This window comes from Camelus bactrianus, chromosome 5, assembly GCF_048773025.1.
Source record: "Camelus bactrianus isolate YW-2024 breed Bactrian camel chromosome 5, ASM4877302v1, whole genome shotgun sequence".
In the NCBI taxonomy this organism is placed as follows: domain Eukaryota; kingdom Metazoa; phylum Chordata; class Mammalia; order Artiodactyla; family Camelidae; genus Camelus; species Camelus bactrianus.
The window spans coordinates 41671051-41693745 of NC_133543.1; the positions used below are offsets into that span (position 1 = coordinate 41671051).

A 22695-nucleotide genomic window follows, 5' to 3' on the forward strand; every position below is an offset into this window, starting at 1 on the left:
ACAGGATGGTGCTGGTACTCTATTTAGGGTTGTAGCATCATAAACAACCCAAATGGTGACTGGTACTTCAGTGACTGTGAGACACTGAATTACTGTGTAGTCAAAATCAATCTCTAACTACTTTCTTTGACTTAGTTTAAGAACATAGACACTTCAAAGAGATTGAGGAATAACTGGAAGAAATTTGAGCATGTATGTAAATGTAGCATTTAAGATATAATACATTTCAAAACAATGTAGTTCAATTTACTTTGAAAAAATCCTTTTAATTTAAGATTTTATGTTTTCTAACGAAACAAGTCTTGAAAACAGGAAAAATGAAAGAATTGGTTAAAAGTAAAAATAGATTAAAAAATGGTATAAACAATCTAAATTTCAATCCAATGTAGTGAAATGAAATCAAGTAAAGATCTATAATTCATTGAAAGAACACTATATAATCAGCAGGTATTATTACTAGGTACTTGATTTCTGATTTATCTTCACATTTCAGTGAGTCAGACTTACAGCTATTTTAAAGATGGTTACAGTGATACTGAGATTAAATAAATTGTGTAAAATCCCTCAGGTAGTAACAAAGGTTGGATTCAGTAACAGATATTTAGTGTTCTAAAATCTATGTTCTGTTCTAACTCACTGCCTGTCCAGTATGTGCAAAATAACATAATAAGTGATGAAAGATGTTAAAATGAATAGGATTAGGTTTTTACTATGGAACTTAGAAAACAGACGGCAGATGCAGTATAAAGTAAAATAGCGTAAAAGCTAATGATTCCAGATTTGCAGTTAAAATTGCATGATTCACATCACTCATCACCTTTCTACCATGCTACATTCTACTCGTTTAGTAAAATTCTCTGTATTCATCATTCTCTTCTAGCTTTGCCAGTGTATACTCCCAGATTACTTTAACTTCTTGCTTTTCTCACCTCCAGTGTCAACTGCTACTGACCTAGGTGTGAGGTGATGGAGGCTCTGCCTTCCCATCCCCACTGTCTCACCCACATCTCCCTGCTTGACAGTTCTCGTCTCTGAAAGGCTGACACGGATGCGGTCTATTACTGCAGGGAAGTCACCTACCCCCCATACCCTTTTTATTTAAAAAAAAAAAAAAAAAAAAAAAAACGCTCTTTACTTTTTCCTTGATCTCTCCATTTACACCTCAGCTTAAGAGAAATCCAGGTTTCTCTAAAAACTCTCTCCAAATGATACCTACTGACCTTTTCTCCCTTTCTACATAAATACCACTTTAAAGATCAAGTATAATCTAGATGGTAAATTCCACTAATGAACGATTACAAGGAATCTTACTATTCCAGTACGATTAATCAGTCCAGTATTCATCTTAAATTACATTTGTAATGACCCTATCTCTAAAAAAAGGTCACATTCTGAGTTACTGGGGATTAGGACTTCAACATATATTTTAGGTGGACACAATTCAACCCACAACACCAACTTTTGGCTTTGCTGTTTTACCCTATTATATCTTTGATTTCTGATTCATTGATTTGTAAACTTTATTACTGTCTCCTGTCTACTTTCTTTCCTGATCTTTTTCTAATTTGTTAAGATAAACATTTAGAGCTCTGAGTTTCAATCTTCCTTCTTGTGCAACATTTGATTAAAGGTTATTACTCTTTCTCAAAACACATCAGCCCTTTTGATGCAGTCACTATGGAAAACAGTATGGAGGTTCCTTAAGAAACTAAAAACAGACTAACCATATGATCCAGCAATCACATTCCTGGGCATATATCTGGAGGGAAACCTTAATTTGAAAAGATACATGCATCCTGATGTTCATAACACCACTGTTTTTACATTAGCCAAGACATGGAAGCAATGCAAATGTCCACCAACAGATGAAAGGATAAAGATGTGGTATGTATATATACTTTGGAATACTACTCAGCCATAAAAAATGAAATAATACCATTTGTAGCAGCTTGGATGGACCTAGAGATTATCATACTAAGTGTAGTAAGTCAGAGAAAAAAATATCATATAATATCACTTACATTGGAGAATCTAAAAATGATACAAATGAACTTATTACAAAGAAGAAACAGACTCACAGACAGAAAACAAACTTATGGTTACCAAAGGGGAAAGGGGGGCAGGGATAAATTAGGAGTTTGGGATTAGCAGATACAAACTACTATATATAAAATAGATATAAACAACATGGTCCTACCATATAGCACAGGGAACTTCGTTCAATATCTTGTAATAACCTATAATGGAAAAGAATGTATATATGTATAAGTGAATCAATTTGCTGTATACCAGAAACTAACACAACATTGTAATCAACTATACTTCAATAAAAAATAAAACAGCTCACAAGTTCTAATATATCATATTTTTAATTCAATTCAATACATATTCTAACTCCTACTGAAATTTCTTATTTTACTCATGTATTATTTTAAACTGAGTTTATTTTATTTTATTGAATTTTGTTTAGTTTCTTCTTGATTACAAATGCCCGTATTATCAGTCAGAATTACTCAACACATGAGTCTCACCTAGCATCAGGCAGTAATTAGCAAAGGATTCAAAACAGAGTTGCAGAAAATATTTCTCAATAGCTAGGAGACCTCAAACCCACTAAACACAGCTTCCTTAGACACCTTTTCCAAACTAGGATGTCATTTAGATTCAGAATAACAAGCACTAACTTTCTGTGCTTAATCAGTTAGTTGGGGATGTTTAGTTTTGGGATCTCTCAGCTTTTATATCTCACTAGTCACATAGCCAGGAGTATGTGACTAATTTCCATTTTTCAGGACAGCAGTGATTCATATACACAAAAATTACAGATTTATATACCAGATATATTTGCTGCAAATGTTTCTCAGACTAATAGTCACATATAAGAAAATCTCTGAAAAATCATTAATAATCTAGATAGTAAATTCCATCAGTCAAAAATCAGCCCCCAATTTCCTGAAAAGAGAGAAACTAGTTATAGACCCACTCTTAACCTTTTTCTACCCAACTTCACTGTGGTCAGAGTACTTACCCTGAATTAAGACAATCTTTTGAAAGTTGTTTAAAAAAATATGGCCTAGTACATGGTGTATTACGGTAAATATTCCCTGTGTTCTTGAAATGAATGCATATTTTTCCATTGTTGGGGCAGTGTTAAATTAATACAGTTAGGTTAAGTGTATTATATATAATTAGTGTATCAATATAATTAGGTTAAGTGTATTGGCTTTTTTATGTCTTTACCAATTTTTTGTCTGTTCTATCTGGTATTAGAAGACGTGGTAAAAATTTTCCCCTGTCATTATGGATTTATCTATTACTTCTTTTAGCTCTCATTTTTGCTCTATCTACTTTGAAGCTTATTAAGAGTATAGAAATTTAGAATCATTTGACCTTACTGGATGACTGCCCTATTATAATTTTTAAAGTTCCTGTTTATTTCCTGTGATGCTTCCTGTCTTCCTACCCTTACTTCTGACTTCTCTGTGTCCTTCTATTTAAGGTATACAAGTTGTAAGCAGTATATAATTAAGCTTTGTTGTTTTTAATCTATCCTGAAAAACTTTCTTTATAATATTTAGACCAGTTATGTTTGGTATAATTATTGATCTGTTTGCATTTACATTCACTGTTTTACTATTTGTTTTCTACTAGAACCATTAGTCTTTCAGTTCCCCACAGAGAACCTTTACACATGTGGTTTCTTTAGTCTGAAATGTCCCTTCTCCTTTTCTATATTCACTTAGTTATCTCTCACTAAGACTTTAGTCATTTCCTCCCAGGAGATCATCTGGCCACCGTCTCTGTATGGTTCCTCTTCATAGTCACTCTTGTAGCATCTTGTTCTTTCTCTGCAGGGCATGTAACTCAGTTATTTTCTGTGACTATTTGATTATTGTGTGTCTCTTCTTCTAGACCACTACTTCATGATGGTAGGACTAATTTTTTTTCTAATCATAAATAAATACTTGTAGTATTAACAAGTTACTATGTAGAATCTAAAGCCAATTTGACCTTTCTTCACAAAAGTTAAATGAACATAAACAGAACTTTAAGAAATGACCTACACATTTCCTACATGTAGAACACCACCATCTCATTAAGGCACCACTGTTACATCAAGTCTAACTTGTCCTACCATTGGTTGTGTCAGGCTACCCTTTTGTGAGATGCTTTGCAGCTTCCTGTGACAGTAAGCTCATTCCTGTGTAAGAAAAACAGATTTCCCAAAACAATTCTATTTCTTTCACACCCACATGGAAGGAGAATAAGACTGACCAAGTGCTGGTCTATTTCAAATATTTTCCAGATTATTTGATGCAAATTCTTTTTCTACAATATTCCATTGTCATTTTTAAGTGAACTCGGCAAAGCTAAGGGCTCTGACTCATGAATGTTCACTTTCTTCCTGGATTAAGTAGGCAGTTGCAGGCAAAAATGTCCAATGACTCAAAGTTTCTATGAGTGTGTTCAAGATTTTTCCCTCTTGGAAATCACTCTGAGTCCAAGTGGAGGAAATAATGATGTGCCATGTGTCCTTCCTGCCATTCCTGTGCAAACAGTACACTCTTGAGGACTTTTATCCTTTCAGAAATATTTCAGCTTATCAAGGTCCTCTGATCCATTCTTTTACTAAAGGTAAAAAAAAATTCTTCCTGTGCATTTACTTTAAGAAAGTTTATAACAAATAATTCAAAAAATTAGAAAAAATCATGCAATTAGAGAATATGAGGTGAATAAACCCATTGCAAATTACCTGGAGCCTTAACTATTCTTGGGTCTAGTTGCCTTGTATTTGGCTAAATACATTCTGATGAGTTCTGATGAAAATCCAAGTAACAGTGCAGCCTTATCATGGACAGACATATTACTCTGCTTACTAGAGTAAACAGAGTAAAAGAGTGGATCTCTTCCTGGCAAAGTGTGTCAGATAGATATTAAAATTTTCACTGTTAAAAAATATTTAACTCCTCAAAAAAATCCCTTCTGCCTTTGATTCCTTGGAAATAATAACTGTTACCTATAAACCACATAACCTTCACATTGATGGATTTTTTTTAAGATGTCCAACAATTCAGATTGGTTGAAACTTGAATTGCATACTGAATCAGAAGTTGTATTTCTAGCCTAGAGAGGTAATTACCTACCATTTTAATGATATAATTAATTACTTAGATTTTCATTTGGACTTTCACATACAAAATTTAAATCACAAAATGCAGAATATAAAGGTGGAGCAGAAGTATAATAGCCAGGTATTCACTTCACCAAAGCATAACAGCAGATACTGTGAAAAGATTTAGTCTATGTATTTATGAAAATGAATCATAGATAAAAACCATTTAATTTCATAAAGAGGAAAACTATGCCTTAAATTTGTTTTAACAATACTAAGGAAATCCTTCTTAAAATGTTCACAGAAAATCCAATCATTTTCAGATTTTTTTTAGAATTGCCCATTTTTATATATTCACACTACTTGGAGAACTATGTCCTGAAGAAACTCATTTCATTCAGTGCCACTATTTTCCTGAGAAAGTGTTGCACATATAGCATATGCTCTAGCCTTTGGAGATAAATGTCCAGTTAATAACCCAATAAATACTTGCCCTTCCCTTTTCCCCCCTAGAATAAAAGAAGGTCCTGTTTGACTGGGTGCTCCTCCCCTAACATGCCTGGGAATTCCTGAAAAATGTTTCCATATTCCACCAGTTCAGCCTCTTTGCCTCTACATTCTCGGCCAGCCGTTCTCTTCTGACCCTCTGCTCTGTTCCTCAGAGGCGCAGGCAGACCACCAGCACAAACCAACCTGTCCTCGAATGCGACTGGAATTCTGGAGCCTCTTGACCACAGCTTGAGCACAGAGTCTAATTCAGCTGAAAGCAGGCAAAAACAGACTGTGATATTTGAGAAAAATATTACAGGGGCTTAGGGGGTCTGAAAAACACTAAACACTGGGGTAAAGGCTTCAGCTGGACACTGGGCATCACAGCTTCCAGAGTCCATAGGATCTGTCCAGACCAAAAACAGTTACAGCCTGTTTTGCCTTTTCAGGACCATTGTTGCCATGTTTTTATATACCATGCTTCTCAGATTTCCTACCTTTTTCTGGGGCCCAACAGGAGGAAAATCAATAGTGTACCCCTCCCCCATGGTCTCAGCCAACCTTTGATTGTATTTCTTAATTATGTAATAATTTTGTCCCTGGGGTAACCAGTTTTAACACTAACACACTGGAAAAAACAACAACAACAACAAAAAAACCCCACTAATACACTGAACACTTTACCCTTCATTATCACAAATCTCTGCATTCCCTGATAAGCAAGGGTTTTGATTTGCACATAACACAACACATAGGCTTAGTGGTGAGAGAGACAGAGAGACCTCCCTCCCAAAGAGAATTTAATTCTTCTCCAAAATATAACATAGGGAAACCTACTTCTGGCCATGACAGAATTAACTGTGACTAGATTTGCCTTCCATATTAAAAAACTAGCAAAACAAAGAAAATACACAAAAAACTGTTTTCAGAGATTGGCCAGTGCAGTCATATGATTCTGCGATAAGGGAAATAAGATGATCTCTAACGCATAACTGGAATCTGAGGCTGATGGCATTTCCTTCACTGCTAATAAAGTTCACATTCTGTAAAGACTGTTTAAAACTTTTGAAGATTTTTTTTTCATAATAGGAACACAAGAGAAATGATAAACTGAAGGAAATAATAGTTTCAACTACATCAGTCACTGTTTATAAACCCAGACATTACTCTAGAAGTTTCAGGCAGAAAGGAATTGGACGCAAGTAATTAAATGCCCATGTCACAGCTGGAAGGGCTGTGAAAGGGTTCAGGGAAAGTCACTGCTGAATGTTAGGAATTTGGGCAGTGAAAGAACTGCAGGGACCCACTGTTGATGACCCGGCTAGCTACAGCACCGAAAAGGGTGATTTTCAGTAGGATGTTCAGAAGCTTTAACACATGTCCATTGCTCCACAGGAGCAATGATGGCTCCTACTTCTTTTTCTCCTTCCCAGTACTGAGGAAGTACCTGTCTTTGGTGGAGTCTAATCAGGACTCTGATGGTAGCAGGGATACTTGGAAATGCAGTTCTGAGTCTTTGGGCTGCTCTAACTAGACAGTCTGACACAGTAAGGCATGCAAGTTGCAAGACATTTATTCATACAAGTTTTTTTGAGCAACTACTTACAATACACAAGGCATTTCACTAGGCTGTGAGAGGAGGCATGGATAAATTAACACCTGTCCTCAAATAAAAATGACAAGTTAGAGGCAAAGCTCAGACTTGTAGTAAATACTACAGTTGAAGGAAGTATATGGTTAGTGCCAAATCTGTACTGTAAATAAAATGACCAGAGAAAAGAGAAGGCACTTACGGAGGTCCAAATTTTGTGATGTTCCATTAGTTGCCTAGTACTTTAAATTAATAATGTTTTAGCAGTATCTACATTGCAAGAAGCATTTGCCATAAAGTAAATAAATCCCCATTTAACCCACTGCAAATGACATATTTTCCTTATGATCACTGAGCCACTGCTGCCTGTTGAGTTTATAAACTGTAACTTGGTGGAGCCTCCCGACTCCAGAGTCCAGACCTCAGCTATGTACATGGAGAACTCTCTTTGTTAGTTCACTCAGAGATTAATATTTTCCAGGGTCTGACTCACACTAAGCAACACATAACAAGCAAATGTATAAAGCAGAAAGCCAGTGTTTTGATTTACCATGAGAGACCCATCCACCCAGATCACTAGAACTGGTTGTGTAAACAGGGCATGGCTTTTAGATAGGAAGAGACAGTAGATTTTTTTTGTGGACAAAATACCCATTGAATAGACAGAGAACACCCCCACCCAAGTCCTTGCCATAGAGCAATGTATTAGACTACTGACAAATTCTTATTCAGAAATGTACTCTCTACTCTTACACATAACACTACATTTGTGTGTGATTACCATAGGCATAGAATAATTTCTGGAGTTTTCATCTGTTCCTTGGTTTTATTTTTGATGGGCATCTGCCTGGTAGGATTTTGGTGACATCCCAGACTTATTTATAAAATATCTCCTATAGTGGGTTAACTCTCCAGATGGCTTATTGTATTAATTTCTGTTGATTCTTCTTAGCTACAATTTCAGAGGTTGATACTTCCCACTGGTCTCCAAATGCTAGGGGTGTAGCTCATTCACCATATGGAGATACGGATACACTGACTACAGCTAATACAGACAGTTAATATTCATACTTATAACCATTTAAATAGCTTCTGAATATTTTAGAATTATTTTTAATAAAGGTTATGAAACGTTTCAAAGCTACTTTATATTGTTTTACAAATGGAATACCACTGCTTTTTTGTCATGCAGATGTCAAAAATTGCTCTCATTACTCAGAGAAAAGTGACATCATATTGTAAAACATTATTTTTATCTCTGCAAAGATTTAAAAACAATTTCATTCTGATCTCCAGCCTCTTACTCTACTTAAACTCTCCTTTCATATGCAGTGATGTAGATTTCTATTTTAAGTTTTACTACCAGTTTGTGATTTTTGTCCCTTTCTCTATTTGCAATGATAATTGGCTAATTAGAGAGTTGATCATTCACCAAAAAAAAAAAAAAAAAAAAAAAAACCAGCACTGTTGAGAAGCTGGCTTTGGATATGCAAATATTCTTATGTATCAAAAAGGATTCTTTTTAATGTTCCCCCCCCAAAACTCAAGTGTCACTTCTTTTTTCTTGTCTTCACTTCTGAAAGGTCATCAATGATATTTTTTAAACACACACAAAAATAAACTGTGATTAATTTGTTTTATGAACTTTGTACTTTTATGTTTGTGTACATTTTTTAAAATGTGCCACTATCATTTATTTATGCATAAAATCTTGGCTCAACTAACTATAGTATTAACATTCAGTTTCATCTTGACATGTGGTCATTAGCACATTGAGTTTTTAAGAATTATAGAATTTCTTTTAGAAATTGTTATGGGAAAGGTATATTTACTCAAGGAATACAAATTTAGAATATACTTTTGCAGACTAAATAGAGGATGAAATAGAACCATGTCTTTCTCTTGGCCCCACGGTTTTGGTACTGTATAAATTTTTTTTAATTAAAGCAGCAAATACAGCAAATCCAAGGTCTTTGAAACCAATGATTTTGCAGATAACTTCTTCTGTTTCTTAATTTCCTCCAAGTAAATTTGTCCATGAGCATCTATTAATCTTCAGGCAATATCAATTTATTTTTAAAACTAGTCAATCATTTGTTATGTGCTTATTGTGTGCTGTTTACAGATATTATTTCATTTGACCCCTGAATAAAGTTCATTAAATGTTAACAGCAATTTTACAGATGAGGAAAAACAGGCACAGAAAATCTGAATAACTTACTAAAGTCCCACAGATAACAAATAGACAAGCTAAGAGATGAGCCTGTGGCTGGCTGCCTGATCCAAAGCCTGTGTTCTTAATCCCTTTGCTATAATCAGGTACTACTGTGGGCCCTTTTCTGCAATGGAAGACAAAAAGAAATATATGTAGCAATATTTAGCTTAAGTAATGTACTCTCATTTTGGAAAGGATAACACTTCTCAAAGTTCAGCTTTTCTTGGAGCAGATTGAGATTAATGTTGAACTGATTCCAGGACTATAATATCTCTTAGCTTTCTCTCCTTGTTTGTCCATAGCAAATCCCTTCTAACAGATTCCTTCTATAGAAGGTGAAGTCACATGACCCAACTATCTTAGCCACAGCTTTTTTGGATCATGGTGGGCATCCAACCCATAATATCCTACACAAAGACTGGATTATGGTCTAGAAGAAGTCTAGCCCAAAGCTTCATTCCATAGGGATCATGACCTGGATTAATCACATAGTCTTTCTTAAAGTTCGATTGGAGAAGTATTGAGAGTGTCAGTTAGTGACCTAAGCAGGAATATTTCGATATAAGGGCAGAATCTAAAAAAGGTGACCAGAGAGAAACAGAAATAGAGAGTAACTAAGTCAAACATAATAGTGAATCTACGGAAGGCATCAACACATTTCTGCAGCTAAGGGGTCTTCAATTATAACCTGGTAACTAGAGCTGCCTCGAGGAATAAGGATCATATAGAAGGGAGGGGGAAATCAGGACAGCTAACCAGAAAGCAAGTTCATGAGCTCTTGCCCACCTCGTCCTCTAATTCTGATGAATGTTCCCATATTATATGTCTAGCACACTAGGTTCAATTTCCAGGTGTATTACCTACTAGTTTTGTATCTTAAGCAAATCTACTCCCTTTGAGACAATTTATCCATCTATAAAATGGACAGGACAGATATTATGTGATAGTTTCTGGCAAATGGTAGACTCTTTACAAACATTGCTCAAATTTACATGTAAAACAAGCAATTCTTCATCAGGACTCCTGTTCAACATTAGGCTTTGGTCACACTTATTCTGCCCTCTTTTCTCCTCTCTCATATCTTCCCTCATTTCTCCTTGTGATGAAAGTAGAGGGGATCTCAGTCAAATTTCCCTCAGTTCCATCACCTGACAGGCTTCTGCACTTACATTCTATTGAAGACCATTCTCTTTTGAACAAACTCTTAACAGGAGGATGTCAGTGGACCTAAAATACCCCACGTCTCCTTTTATCAAATTGCTAATCATCCTTTAAACCCATTTCCAAGAAGCTTTTCCTGATGACTCCCTGTCCCCAACCAGGATTATTTGCCATATTCACACTGTTCCTTCTACTTCTACCATAGTTCTTGGTGAGATGATCTTGTCACCCCATCATGGTGGCAGTCTCTATGAGGGCAGAAACAGCATATTACTTATTTTTTAATCTCTTGATGTAACACAGTGCCTGGCACACAGAAGTTATTCATTAACTATCTGAACTGGAAGGCAGTGTGCTGAGCCACGGGGCAGGCTGCTAAGAACAGAATCATTACCAAATCAAAAGGGCAGCGAGATGCTTGAGCTGGATTTGCTGATTTCAGGCCTCCCATCCTTCCCGGCAGGGGGAGAATCACCTTTATTGTGCATGTGCGGCTGCTTTGCCACAGCCCAGAAGTACAGGTGCAGATATTAGCATTGAGCATATTTGCATAAGCAAGAACTCTTCAATTTGTCATGAAAAGCTAGGATTCCAAGAAGGGAGGTGATAAGTTGAAAAGTAAGGGGGAAATATGTTGTAAGAAGAATCTGGCACACCCCTTCCCCACCTCCATATTAATGGAATGGAAAAGGTGGGGGAAGGAAATGTTATGCTACACGTTGGCAGGAAAATTGTGCGTGTCCTGTGAGCAGATGAACATGGGACTGCGAACAGGAAGCTGATTATTCCAACACATTATATTTCTCACTGGAAATATCATCCTGGAGGAAAAGTCCAATATCTCTACTTTTTGAGCACCTACTGCTCTGACTTTCTACATAATGTTGGGCTGGAGATAAAAATGTCATCTTATTAAGTGCCCTTCCTCTAAGGTAATCATAAGGTGGATAGATACTTATTACATTTGTGTATTCGGCTCAACAATGACCTCCACTTAACCACCATCACCATTTCCTGGGAACTACCTTTTTCTTTCTCTCCAAGCAGCTAGTGAGAGTAACTCATTTTTATATGATCTCTGTCCAATGCAAAACACTCCCTCTTCCCTACTGCTACCTCCTCCTCTCCCTAGTCACATTTGATGGTCTCAGAAGTAGAACCTAAAGCAGTGTATACTAATCAGAATCTCTTTCTAAAGTTGGGATTGAGAGAAGATTGTCTCCAATGAAAAAATTGGGGAGTGTCTTTCAGCCAGATTTTCCACCCTCTGGGCCAGAGAAGTAGAGAAAGCTACAATGGGACTGAAGTAATACTGAGTAAGAATGAAACAGCTATAAAGAGAGGGGAAAGATGGAGAGAGAAAAATATTTGAATCCTTGGTTTCACATTATTCCTGAGGACCATTTGTTTTTCATTCCTTGCCTGTGAGACACTCCCATATCCTTAAAAACAGCTCCTTTCCCCCTAAAGAGAGCTGGAGTTGTCTTTTGTTAAATACAGTCAAATGAATCTTAAATATTTCAATTTCAGATCATCTTAATATGAATCCATCTGAGAATGACCCAGACAGCCCCCTTTCATCTTTAAAATGTAACAGTTTCATGTCTACCCAAGACTAAAAACATAATCAAAGTTAGCATTAAATGCAAACCTGTAAAGACTACTAGAGCTGAGCCATTAAAAAAAAAAAAGTTAAGAGCTGCAAAGGTTTTTCAAACAAGAAATAATGTTTAATAAGTCACAGAAGCAAAAAATACCATGCAGTAAGTAAAAGCAGTCACCTACATCAATCAATAAAACAAGTTTTGTGGGGTTGTTGTTGTTGTTGAATTCCACAACAGTAGCTTTAAAAAAAGAGAGAGATGTGTTTAAAGCTCTGCTGTGCAGCGGCCGCCCTAGTTCCCACATGGAGGGTGGTATTTTGAAAAAGGTAAGACACAGGTGTGCATCGTTCGACATGGAATTCATTAACAGGTTGTATTATTTTACTCAGCCTCCATGGAACATCACAGTGGACTGATAAACTGCCACACTTCAGGCAGAGGGAGGACCGTAAACAAGTTTTCAAATGAAAAGGCTGTGGAGTTAGGAATACACACAATATGCCCCACGCCAGCTGATTTATCCAGCTGGTTAGGGGAAAGAGGATCTTTTCTTAGTATCAGTGCATTTTCAGTGTGACAGAACCCTGAATCCTGTTACTAACCCCACTAAATTACTTGGCAAGGGCTGGACCCTATTTTTCTTTGGGAAAAAAGAAGTACCAGCGCAGTAAGATAATTTGTAGTTCTGGGTTTCTAATATACAATAATTCTGACCATTTAAAACAGTTTTTTTTAGGAAATATTTTATAGTGAGAGAAATAGTTTTTGACATTTTGGGGGGAAAAGAACAATGGGCCGTTTACAGGTCTACACAGCAGATTAATGAATCTAATTGAGTCTGTAGGGAAATGTTTCAGTTTAACTACTGGAACTAATTTATACATTCACTACATCGTAATAAGTCAATTTAAGTTTCTGGAAATAAAACTGGATATCCTGGGTATAGATTTGAACTATAAATTTCTGCAAGAAAGGAGTCTGTGTGTTCATTATACATTGTAAAATTACCATATGGACCTGTCAACACTTCTTAGCACAGCTTTGTAATAATGTCATTTAGTTTAACATTGTAATGTGCCAACTGAATTAATGTGTATGACACAAAGCATGTTTCCCTCCCAACCTCTGCTTCTGGGGAGCTGCGCAACTTTTAAAGATTTTTCTCAAGGCAAGAGCCTCCTGCATTTGCATACAGAACTTCAGTTAGAAGATTGAGTGTAATCACATTTACTGGGAGCTGCTGAAAAGCAAGCTACAAACCTCTGATGCCTAAACTTTCCAGAAATATGCAATCTCTACAAATGGGAATAAATCTTTACCTGCAAAACCTTACTTTACAACCAACACTAATTTGCATCTAGATAGCAATCCTTTTCTTTATCAATTTTTAAAATCATGTCAAGCTCTTCAGAAGAGTTGAGAACACATTCTACACATAGTAACACTTGATGTTACTTTATTACTCAAAATGTTCTCCTCAATCTGGATATTTTTAACATAAATACAAAAACATCTTCCTTCCACATATCACTAGGCCATGACATACTGTAACCCTGTGGAAAACCATTCAAGCAAAATGGGAAATAGAAAAAGAACTGCTAATGCTTACCATGTGTGATGTCATTTACATGTATGATCTGATTTGATTCTCATAATCCATTTTGTGGATGAGGAAACCAAGACACAGAAATTAGGTCGTTTCTCCAAGCTCCTGTCCGTAGAAGAACTTGGATTTGAACAGAGACCTGTCTAATGCCAGAGCCAGAGTTCTTAACCAATTCACCATGCTCTATCCAGAACAGTAAGAATTACCAATTCCATACAGAGCTGACACTGTTCCAGACAATCAAATCACCCAAGTCATTTATCCTCACAACCATATAAAGCTGTTATTATTATACCAATTTAATGGGTGAAGAAACTGAGACACAGAGAGGCTGTATAACTATCTCAAAGTCACATTGCTAGTTAAGCGGCAGAGCAGGGATTTGAATCATGGCAAACTGACTTTAGGGTTCAATTTTCCTCACAACTATGTAGATATTTGTTTCCACCATGACATATCTTAGCAAGAGAGTGGATTTCATCTCTTTCATTTGATCATAGGAGCTTCTCAGGTCCTAATCTGTATATAAATTTGGCTGTAACCGTTCTTTGGGTTAAGGCAATGCCTTTGAAAATTCCCTTTCCCTTAGAAAAGCAAAACACTGTAATATAAGCACTTCTGAACACACTAGGATAGGTGAGTTGATCTGATGAGCTACCTGCCATTCTGCAGAGTTAACATTTCAAGTGAAGGAACCTGTTTCAAGTTTTTGATAAACATTTCAGAAAAGGTTCTGGTGCCCCCTGAGAAAGCCATGCCAGGTTAGGAGTGAAACTATGGCATGTCCTGAATAAATGGGCCACTATTTGCACCATTAGGAAAAAGGATCCCTAAAGCCTGTTTGACTCAGACTTGGATGGTTATGGCAGCTTGACACAGCCAAACACCAGAAGTGAGATGATCAAAGAAACTTAACTTCTTCACACAAATCATCTTTCTTGGTTTCAGACCAAGCTTTCCCAGCTTGCTTATCCTCTTCCCACTCTGTTCCTACCATTTAGACAAGACATTTGAACTTCAATTTTCTCACTTTCAATCCTTGGTGGTCTGGGACTGGGCTCCCCACTTGCTCTGATGGTTTGTGCCCTAATTCCAGTCTCCGTGATCTAAATCATGCTGTAACTGATAATCCTTGGAAGGGAATAGCCCAGGCCCTATAATGGAAATTCAGACACCCCAAGGTCAGATGTGTATTCTGCTGCTTGGAAGTCTTATTGGCATGGTTGACTACGGCTATGACAATAGTTGCAAGAGCAAAGAGCAGGAGTGCTGCCCCTACCACCATCTCCTTCGCCGTCAATTCCATCCCCGTTATTTATGTTTGTCCTCTAAACAACTGTCCTGAAAGATCCTTTGTCAAATTTTATAGGCTCCCCTGCCACTCATTCAACATTGATGGCTACTTGCTTCCTCGTAGGAAGATGCAATAAACATATTGTGACTATTAAGCAAGTTACATCAAAATCTGTGAGTGCAGAGAACTTAGCTTTACAAAAATCTTTTACATAGGCCTCTATTTTTCCAGAAAGTATGCTTAATTGCTGTTTCCTATTTCCATGAAAGATTATAAAGAAACCCAACCCTCAGTGTCTACAATGAAGTAACAAAAATTGGATGACACCATTTAATTCACCTCAAGTTGGTGACAGTTGTATACTTTCAGACACCATCATTCATGTCCCCACAGGAGGGAAAATGGCACATGAAAGCCTCTGCTTATGAGTAGTCTCTTAGTGAAGCCCACAGTGGTTGACGCTGAGTTGAGGCCAAACCCCCTTAGCTAACTGAACTCTGGGTCAGGCCTGTTTCTCAGACATTCACAAGCAAAAAACCACACCAGAAGTAATCTGGAAACACTGAAAATAGTCCTGGAGAGTGAAACAGCACAGTAGTAATGCTTTCTGATTGGCCTCCGTTTCTCACATTATGGAACATCTGTGTCACTGGCTTTAAAAGGAAAAGAAGTATGGAAACATTCCAAAACAACCACCTTTACCAAACTAAAGCAAATATAATTCCTAGGAGAGTTGAATTTCCCTTGTGACTCATGTTTAAAAATCACAAAACTAAGTATGAGTCTAATAAATTATCTGAGTAATTTACTCAAGTTGGGAAATGATTAGGTCAGAAAGCTCACATCACAGCTTGGCTTTCTATATTGATCAGTGGTGGGGCCTTGGCCCTGATTCCCCTTTCCTTTACCCTCCCAGGCACTGGTACAGTCTTAGGCTATGCAATCCACAATTAGGAAGTGGTTAATTATCTCACAAATTTAGGTAGTCCAAATCTAGATTATGTGGATTCCAAATTGGGTGTTTTGGCCTTGGAATTAAGTTCCAAGAACATTATAAAATATTATAAAATAATCTTCTTTACTGGAAAGTCCTGGCTTAGTTTTAACAATTTCCTAAGTATGAGGAAAATTATTATACAATACCATTTTAAAATAAGTTTGTGTCCTTTTTTTTTTTTTTTTTTTAGCAGTTTTAAAGGAATGCGTGCATCTCTTTTGTCTTGTGATAACGATAAATGGAGAGAGATGTAAAGGATCGTTCTCTTCTTGATTACATTTGCACTTTCCCATCCAACGTCTCCTACTTCCGCCTACCCCTTGCCTTCAGTATATGTCTAGCCTTTTCATTTAGATTAAATGTAATTTGTTCAAATCATCCTTTCCAAACTTTAAGAAATCCTATCTAGTATATGAGGCAACACATAGCTTTAAAATACTTAGCATCTGTATGATGCTGCTCATCTTCAATGCTCTTTAGAAATATTAGCTAATTAATTAATTAGTTCCTGATTACAAGGGGGTAGAAGTTCAAGGAGAAAACTGACGTTTCTCCACCTTTATAAAGAAAATCTTGCTTATGTTAGAGAATATTATTTCTCCTTTTGAGTAATCTGTATTATCATAAAAAATGTTATATGTGCCCTTTGCTGGGATTAGGTATAATAATCATTAAAAATGAAGAATAGTAGTAATAATAACAGTATAAATACAGCAATATTTCGTAGAGTGGGTACATACATTTGTCAGACCCTGTGCTCCTTAAAAACAGGAACTGGGTCCTGTTCTCCTTTGTGTTCTGACACCTAACCCAGTCCCTGGCACAGAAAATATAAATACATTAATTTATAAGTAATGAAGCCTAATTTATAAGCTTTATTTAATAGTGACAAACAAGATAAGCATCAACACAAAGTAAAATTACTCATGTAAAAAGAAAAGTAAACAACTCAACAATGTGGTTAATTTTCTGATCATGAAATTGTATCCTAAGGAAGAAAACAGAAAGAATTACCAAATATGAGCATAATCAGCCTGTGTGTAGAGAACAGATTTAGCTTTTGATGTCATTTTGTACAAAAAGCAATCGGACTCATTTAAACTTAAGCTCAGACGTATTTTCTTAGAAGAGTCACCCTGATATCATAACAGTTGAATTAATTGAGAGCATTATCCCTCCTCAGCCATCTGACGCCAAGCAGCTAGATATTTCAAATTGACCTTTTAGTTTTACACACGAGTTCCTGATGTGAGGTAGACATGAAACTAGGCTGTCCACACACATAAACAGTACAGCTTCTGATAGCAAAATTACATGTTTGGTAATAGAAATAAAACGATTGATATATTTTTTACATTTTGAGATAACATCATAATTTTGTACATCATGATTTAAGATTTATATTTTCTTTCTAGACAGAGGAGATCCTGCTTTTTCTCTATTATTGAGTAAAACCTAACCAACTGATAATTTTTTCTGGTATATAATGGCTAAGAAATATGACCAAAATGATTGCAAAAGCAATCTAAAAATGTGGATTTGTAAGCTTCTTAAACATTAATGTATATAAATAGAAAAATAGATGTTAAATCCTGCAGTGCAGCAGTGGTTCTTAATGCTTTTTGGGTATCTGGCCTCTTTGAAAAATTGGTAAAATGTCTAAACTTTCCTCAGAAAAAGTAATACAATGGTAACACAAACACAATATTTTGCACTTATTTCAAAAGAGTCACACAACACCTTGAGAAGCCCATGCCCAGTTCATAGAACCCACATCCCTTGGAAGATGGTGGTACCACTGGCAGAAGTTGAGAGATGCAGAGGAAAAGGTCTAGCAGAGTAGATCAGTTCATATTTGGGTTTGTTTAAAGTTTCAGGTGTCAGTAAACATCAAGTCAAAATGGTCAGCATGTAACTGGAAAATTAGAAACTGGAGACAGAGAGGTTGGGGCTAAAAGTAGAAAATTTTGATCATACACAGAGGTGATGACTAAAATGAGAGTGAGTGAAATCATTAAGGGAGAAAATATAGAAATAGGAAAGAAAAGATGGTTGAGAAGGTGGTGAGATGGCTACTAGTTAGAAGTGTGAAAAAGAACAAATGAGAAGAAAACCCAAAATGAGAGACCAAAGATGTAGACGAACAGCCTGGAAGATCAGTGTCTTATCAAGAGAAAGTCAAACAGCAGGTAGTCAACAGTGTCTGAAGCTTAAGAAAAACAAATATTGGGAACTGGGTAAAGATAGTTTAGTTTGGTGAACAGATCTCTATTAAACTAGAAAGTGTCAGTAACTCGATTTTTAGGGATTAAAAACAGAGGAGGAGTAAGCAAGAAGGCAGAGAAGCTACTGTATTGAGAAATGTTACAGTCAAGTAAAAGGAGAAAAGGAATGTAGACAATGCTTAGATGACATTAATCGCATCATTTTAGGACAGAATTTAAAGAATATTAGCAACAAGACAGTGAGGTGACTTCCCCCTAACCTTCCATTCTCCTATCTGATTATTGTCTCTCAGGTAGTCTTGCTTTTCCTGAGGCATCAGAAGTTGCTAAACTCACTAGACTGACGTATTTAGCAAAGCAAGTTGCTATTGTTTTAGATGGAGAGACACAACCCTTTTATATTCATTATACTGGGACTACAAATTGCTTAAAAATTAACCAAAAAAGATTAAAAAAAAAAAAAAGACTATTTGACTCTTTATACCTGAAACAGAGGGACTTTCATAGTCAGGGGGAAGTTTCACCTGCCTGGAGAATAAGTCTAGATGATGTGGGCTGACTGCTAATGTTTACAAGCTGATGAAATGTTGTGAGATTTCCCTTGGATACGTCTTGAATAAAGGACTAGTGAAGTTACTACAACCCTACCTCACTGAATTAGTTGAACGGGCTAATTCTCACAAATGGATAGGATTTAAGACACGACTGCAAGATTTTTATCCAATTGCATAAATCTATGTATGGATGTAGGTTCAGATTTGTAGACACTGGATATAACAGGTAAAGATACAGACATTTTCATCTAGCAACTTTCATGTACATTTAAAAGCACTGTTTAGTATATATTTCTCAGTAAAATAGCATGCTCAAAAGGAGGAATTTGTTGCAATAAAATATAAAGCCAAGCTCTAAAGTTACTAGCTTAAGATCAGAATGCCTTAGATATTTAAATTTGTGCAGGAGTTATACATAAACTCTTTGGCCAAAGCCACCAAATATGAAGTTGGAAAGGCGACATCTTTGTGTGAGTGAATAAAGAAGTTTAGAATCTTACTTTTAAAAAATTACCTCTGTACAGTATATGCACATGGGAATTACTAAAATTGTAAGTATTATTTTTATTTAAATGCAGAATGCAAAGGTATTGCAGTGTGCACATACTCACCCTTAGAACAGAATTTCAAATACATACTCGATAAAAATCCTTTGCTTATCTATTTGATTACCACATAAAACTGAACTTTTATTTTCCGTATTACTATAAATTTGCTTTCTTTCAAACTCTAATCCAAGACTAATGACATCTTAGAATACACACACACAAACACACACCCCCACCCACCCCCCAGGATTACAGAATTAGATCATTTAAGAGCTATATGGGAATTTTGAGCATGTTTACATCTAAGTCCAGCCTCGAGTTAGCAGACATGAAACTGAGCTCACAGGTAAGTCCCTGGCCCCCAGTCCACAGTGTGAAAAATCTGGTGAGTATTCTGACCTTCAGGCTCATAGTCAACCAACTTTCTTCCATATTGCTCTCCTTTATCATTTCACAAATATCCGCTGCAAATGTCTCACTTTTTGGTATATTATGGTATATTATGCCAACATGCGTACCTTTCTCCTGCACCTAAAGAGAGTCGTGAAGATTTCCTATATTCCTTCAGACACAGCGAATATGCTAAATACATAAGGGTTCAACCTCATGGTGTTAATCTAGGCTTTTTTTCTTGAGATGAGTCTCTTCCCAGATGGAGATGGCTTATTCATTTCAAAATCAATATTTTAAAGATAACAACTGATTTTTTATTGTATCTCTGTCCTCATCTCATTTCTGTTGGATCCATAAAAAAGGAGAACATCACATGACTTAAATTATAAGCACTGATCTTTGAGGTTTGTATGAGGTTTCTAGTCTGAAACATTATCAGTAACACTGTCATGTGCACACAAAGCTTGTGGCATAACATGTATCCAGTGGGTCACTTTACAAGTTGTGATGTCTCCTCCAGGCATCTTTTTTTGGCAGCCTGTGCAGGATACTGTTGAAAAGCTGGCGTGAAGGGGGAACAGCAATACCTCATCATTCACACTCAGCCTAAATGAAGAGATCTTAGATAAGACTCACTTAATCCTTGATTTTAATCCAGGGTAAATAGTCAAATAAACCATTCTATTTCTTCAAGCTCTAATTTGTCTTTTCCTAAGAAAAGAATAAGAATCTCTTGCTGTAAAAGATGCCTGCATCTCCCCTGAGATAAAACCACAGACTATATTAGGCTAATATGGTAGAGTCCTTTATAGGTCGAGTACTTTAAAATACAGTACCTCATTTAGACTATATCTAAGTGTTTGGGAATTATGAAAAGTGAGACTTAAACAGAGATTTTTCAAGGTTATGATTGTAACAAATGTCTCTTTGTTATTTTTGTTCTTAACTGTTATTTTCCGTTTTAAAGCTCCAAGAACTATGCAGTGCTGACAGTTTTTAGCCTGCATGTAGAAAATGGTGTCTACAGTTAGGGACTGTCATGGCCCAGTGGAAAGACCATATTTAAAAAAAGGTAAGAGGCTCATACGCTCATGTGAGTGCTTTGTCACCAGCATGCCACCAAAATGTGCCAGTGGATCTTTTTCCTAACTATCCTCTAGGATATTAAATATTTAAATATTTCCCCCAGATACCAGAATCTCAAGATCCCTCTATCACATGACTTACAGGCCCCAGTGAGAATATTTTGTGAGACTGGGTCTTAAAGTTATGTTTTGTCTTCCCTTTCTACTTGTAAGCCTCTTTGAAACCTCCCTTTGAGGTCATCCAGATCAGCTCAAGTTAAACATTTGATAAGTCCATCTGTGTCCACAGTCACCCACAAACATGAGAAATTGCCACCCATCTGCCTCCCTTTGCTCTCACTTTGTTCCCATCCTGGTTACTTTGTTCTCTTATATCTCAGGGAATATTAGTACCCTCCTCCCTCCAGGAAATGTGAAGAGAATGAATTCCACGCTACTTCTGTTCCTAAGAGAAGTATGTTAACAGAAATGGCATATCTCGTTGTGCTGTTATTTACATGTGTTCCACAAACACTCTAGCAATATCCTCACATTTCAATGAATATGTTGTTTAACTTCCTGACTTGGATTTACTATTAATCGTTTCAATTTAAGTATGACTCATCAATTACTCTGCATGTTTCCCAAATGGATTTTTCTCTTAATGACAAAAAGTGTTATCAATTCAGGGACACTTTTTAGAGTCAGTGACTTTCTGTTCTGTTGCCTGCATTAAATGATGCCACTATTAACTAATGTTACCAAAAGCTGACTATTTGTTTTAGTCACTTTATCACTCTGGAGGACAATAATTCACTTTTTGGTAATAAAACAATGCCAGGATGATTTTAAACCAGAAAAAGTATAAATAAGAAACTTACAGATCTGAAGCAATTCAAAAATTTTATCACATTCTTGGGGCATTTCTGTATGAAATTCTGATAGTTACTAATGAGTCTAAAAATAATGTTATGATTCAGACAATCCTATAAATATGATTAAGAATTCAGAATAGCTGTCAGAATTCAAAAGAAAACAAATATGCCAGTGAATTTCAAAAGGGAGTACTTAAATCAATTTTAATCACTTTTTTCTTAAAAAAAAAAAAAGGGACTAATGTTATCTGAAACAGATATCTACAGATTACAGCTGAATTTTGCAACCAAGTCATATGAATTCAAAATCTTGTAAGATATATCCCTCCACAATTGTCACGTAGCTTTGGAATAATGCAGAGAACCAATTTACTCTTTATTTGCCATTGCTTCTTAGGTTCATTTTCCTTGTTTGGTAAAATCACTCATACTGTAAGAATATGTATGAAATGCTAGAGTATAGCAATGCAAAATAATTTTACTTAGGTAAAGACTACGTGTATTTTCAAAATCTGCAGTTTTCCCTTAAAAAAGATTTTTTTGTTGTGATTTATCTCTTGATGCTCAAAAAATGTAAAAGGATTTTAAATCTCTAAGTGTACTTTTGAACATAAAATTTAATGTCTATGGTTAATGCAAAGTTCATTTTATTCAAATGAAAGTTACTGTAAATACTACCTGAAATGACTCAATTTTTTTCATTCTTCTATTAGATAACTGATCTTTAGGTTAAAAAAAACCAGGTTTGTTAAATGAGATAACCCCCAGTTAATCTTTCAGAAGACAAATTATTGTTATGGTTATTGATTCTTTCCTTGTTTTATGTGGAAACAAATTAGAGATGCTCAAAATTCTCATTTTTTTTAATTTCAGGAGAATGTGTACATAATTAAATATATTTCTGTGTAAATGCAATAGCACCCTCTGGAGGTCTAGAACATTTTGCATAACTTCCATAAATCACTG

The 22695-nt window shown here is 36.0% G+C and overlaps 1 long non-coding RNA gene across 1 annotated transcript in view; it reads right to left on the reverse strand.

Annotated features, from left to right (window-relative positions):
* Window positions 1–2196: 2196 nt before the first annotated feature.
* Window positions 2197–22695, reverse strand: part of LOC141577642 (uncharacterized) — a 133050-nt gene continuing 112551 nt past the window's right edge. Inside the window, exon 3 of the long non-coding RNA XR_012506876.1 lies at window positions 2197–2237. This is a non-coding gene — a long non-coding RNA (uncharacterized LOC141577642). The remainder of the gene's footprint in view (window positions 2238–22695) is intronic.